Source organism: Propithecus coquereli, unplaced genomic scaffold, assembly GCF_000956105.1.
Source record: "Propithecus coquereli isolate 6110/MARCELLA unplaced genomic scaffold, Pcoq_1.0 Scaffold148, whole genome shotgun sequence".
NCBI classification, from domain to species: Eukaryota; Metazoa; Chordata; class Mammalia; order Primates; family Indriidae; genus Propithecus; species Propithecus coquereli.
This window is the reverse complement of record NW_012139191.1, coordinates 341,684-346,082: the sequence shown is the minus strand read 5'-3', so window position 1 is coordinate 346,082 and position 4,399 is coordinate 341,684.

Below are 4,399 nucleotides of genomic sequence, written 5' to 3'. Positions count from 1 at the left end.
CTCACCTACACACCCCTAATTGCTTTCATGAGTTTAGCCTTTTGAAATCAAAGACCTCTGAAATCTCCCAGGGATCCTACTTTCGTGTAAGCCTGTGGCCCTAAGGGGAAATATTTTGAAAACTACATTCAAAATCTGTATAAGATTACTTGATAGTAAGAAACCAAAGATAGAACCAGGACTTGCACCCAAAAATCCTGGCCCCAAAGCCCCACACTTGCCCACAATGCCATCCTGCTTCTCCCTGCCTTGGTCCCTCTGTCCCTTACTACAACAGAAGGGACAGCATGGATGGCAACAGTCCTGGCAGTGGATGTGGGTCTGGACCAGGCGGTAGCTGTGGAGAGACGAGAAGACACGGGATATGTCTGAAGGTAGAGCTGACAGGATTTCCTGATGGCCAGTGTTGGGGGTGAAAAAAAAAGAGGCTTTAAGGATGGTTCCAAGATTTGAAACTGGATGAACTGGAAGAAGGGGGCTATCATTTTCTGGAATGAAGAAGGTTCTGGAAAGAATAGGTTTTGGGGAGGTAGATCACATTTGTTTTACATGTGATTGGTCTGAGCTGCCTCGAGTGGAGATGCTGAGCGGGTACTTACATACATAAAGCTGCAGAGATCAGCTCGGGAGCCATCAGCCTAGGGATGGCATTTAAACCACGCAGCTGGACGTGAATCCAGACAAGGACGCAGAGATACCAGGGCCACAGCCCAGGAAAGTGCCACATCCGAGGCCAGCAGGGCGTGGGTCTGGCCAGATGAGGAATGTCCAGTGAGCAAGGGGAACCAAAATGTCCTGCAGGCCAAGGCCAGAGCACATTTCAAGGAGGGACGATCAACTGCGCTACACTATGTCTTCGATCTTCACAGTGACCCGGCAGTCAGCATCTTATCACCTGCCTTGCACGGGTGGGAGCACCGGGCAGAGAACAGGAGAGCAGTTTGCTCAAAGTGATTTGAAGATTTGCTTACGAGCCCCTGCACCATGAGAAGACGATCATGCAACTGAAAATTCCAATTTCCTCCCACACATAAGTGACTGTTCAGCGAAGGGCCTCAGGTGTGTGTGTCTGGGAGCAGGAGAGGGTGGAGCAGAACCATTCCTAAGGATGGCAGAAACCGGGGTCCCCCATTCATTCTGAGCATCCCTGCCCCTGTTTGTCCAGGATTACAATGATAAGCCTAGAAGGTGGTTTGTCTTGTGTGCACTGTAAGAGCCATCTCGGTGCCTTGAAGGCAGAATTTCCATCTATTATAAACAGAATCGGATACCGGGGTCACGGCTTCAGGCCCCGTGGGCAGGTATCGTGGCTATCTTGGCAGCTCCGCAGACTGGAGGGAGGGATGAAGAAGTAGAGTCCCAGGCAGGGGCCTTGCTGCCCCAAGGCAGGCCAAGAGCAAAGGCAAGTCAATTGCACCTTTCTTCTGCCGGAAGCACCAATTTCGGACAAATGAAATTAGAACTGGCAATGCTCTGTGGCTTAATGGGCGTTGTGCGAAGGGAGGAGAAAGCAGAGAAGCCCCAGGGGGAGTGACAAATGAGTTAAACAGATTTAACTAAGACTTTGAGGATTTAAAAGAAGAGCTGCCCCTTATCTCCTCCTATAGCAAGGACCCCTGTCTTGCCTAAGAAGAGACACAGGTGTGTGTGCGTGTGTGTGCACGTGCATAGGAGACAGAGAGACAGGGACAGGGACAGGAACAGACAGTAAGCCATAGAGACAAAGAGACAAAGAGAAATACTGAAGTCTAAGGTCCTACATATTTCAAGCCATTTCTTGAATCAAAAGCACAAAGCCGATTACTGGGCAACTATCCAAAGGAAAACACAGAAACTTCATTCTAGTAAATTATTTTAAAATACTGCCAACTGGCTTTTGCAGGTGTGTGGCAGGGGAAAGGCATAGTAAACAGCCCATTTCCTGCCTGGGAAAGGCCAGTGGAGGTCACCCCATAAATCAGGGAGGGCCCGCCCCTGGGAGGCTAATCATCTGCCTCTTCCTCACCTCACCTCTGCTGTGCCCGCTTCACCCCCGCCAACCCGGGACAATGTACAGTTAATTCCTTTCTCCTGGGGGGCTTTCCATTTAAAAGCTCATCACCTTCCCTGTCCCTGCTGGGGAAATGATTAACTGGCTCAAGCTTTCCATCCTGCCAGGGCAGCCCACCAGCGCCTGCCGGGAGCATTAGCTGCCTCCAGCTCTGGGGAGGTCTGGGATTTTTTTTTTAAGTCATCTCAGGCATTTTTCCAAAATAAAGCATTTGCATAGGTTTCCTATCCAGCATAATAAATAGCAAGAAGGTAAGATTTAACAGTCAGGAAAGCACAGGAGAGATCTGGTCTAGTGGCTTCAACAGGTGTCTGAGGAAGCCGATGCCTGCCTTGAGTAGGAGCTTGCCCTGACATTGCTGAGCCTGAGTTGGAGGCCGTGGGGCAAGATAGTGAAGAGGCTGTGAGAATGGGGAGACCCCGTGCTACACTTGGGGAAGTCCTTGAGCCTGGACAGGACCTGATTCCCAGCCCTCTCCTGATACACACACACACACACACACACACACACACACACACACACAGTGGGGACATCCCAGACAACCCTCCGAGAGTTAGGGTATCCTCCTTTCCCATCTATAGCTCCATAGATACTTCTGTTATGAAACTCAGCATTCATCTTTATAACTGTTACTAATTGCTCCATTATACCCAGGGAAAAGAATATCATATGCCTTTATTTTTCCAAAATCAAATCTGGTTCTGATTAAAACCACAATAAGATACCTCACTACACACCCACTAGAATGGCTACAATGTAAAAGACTGACAATATCAAGTGCTAGCAGGGAGGTGCAGCAACTTAACATTCCATGGGGAGTGTAAATGGGTATGATTACTTTAGTAATTGGGAGAGAGTATGAAGTGAGAGATGGCTTGTGTTGCTGATAATATCCCATTTCTTGACCTGGGAGGTAGTTACACAGGTGTATTCATTCTATGATTATTTATCCAAGTGGACACTTATAACTGGGATATTTTTTGTTTGTTTTTGTTTTCTCTACAACACACCCTATGTTTGTCTTTTTTCTCACTGTATTGTGAACCTCACTGTCCTAGTCACTTCTTTATTCCCATGGCCTTGCACATAGTAGTTGCTCAACAAGTGATTTGTGTTTGAATGCAAAGCTTTGTGTTTTACAAAATAATGCCACCACTGAATCCCTTTAGATATGCAACTCCTCTAATATACTTGACATATGACTTGGTTTAACGTAAAAATCCATTTGCACAGAACTTCCATTTGCACAGGACATGGGCACCATGGGCCATCCCACTGCTAGAAACAGGGTAAGGTCTTGACCAAAGCTGAAAGAGAGGAAAAAATAATACCTTTTGTACAGTGCCCAAGAGCCCATCCCTTTTCCTAAGTGGAGGTTGAACCTGGTTTCATTAGGAGAGTCAGTAATAGACAGCAAAGACACACACATTCCACCACCAGGCCTGAATATGGTCAAGGTTATGGTCAAATCAGCATCTTTTGGGAGAAGCTCTGAAGTAGGATTCTCGGTGCTCTAAAACATCTGCACCATCTGGTCTTCCACGCATCTATGCATGGAATTCCCTTTTTTTAGAGACAAAATCTTGCTCTGTCACCCAGGCTGGAGTGCAGTGGCGTAACCATAGCTCACTGCAGCCTCCGATTCCTAGGCTCAAGCTCAAGCAATCCTCCCACCTCAGCCTCCTGAGTCAAAGCCACTACACTCAGCTTAAAATTCTTTTAATGAAAGCAAAGTCTTTCTATTCATATTTAAAGAAGATAAGCTTCTTCCATCTTATCTCCAAGTCCTCAAATTTACTCATATTTAATCCCATCTTCTCCTGCTTCTTTTCTGCTCTCCTCCCAAGTCAAAAGCCAGTCTTTCATACAAATAGGGATCCCAACCCCTCCAGACTTCTCCAGACTGCCTCCTTGACCATTTTTCTCTGTCTTCTTTTTCAGTTATTTTGCATCCATCCTGCTTTTCTATTTTTATATCAACTATTGACAGAAGGATATTAAAATCTCTGTCTGTAAATTAGGGATTCATATATTTCTCCTTACCATTCTATAAATTTTTACTTCTTGTATTCTGAAACTCTGTTTGGTGCATAAACTAGAACTGTTACATCCTCTTGATTTAAACCTAACCATATCAATAATCGCATTGAATGTAAATGTATAAATACACACATAAAAAGGCAGAGATTATCAAACTGGACAAAAAAGCAAGACCCAATTATGTGTTACCTACATAGAAATCCACCTTAAAAATAAAGACACAGGCTGGGTGCAGTGGCTTATGCCTGTAATCCCAAAATTTTGGGAGGCCAAGACAGGAGGATCACTTGAGGCTAGGAGTTCAAAACT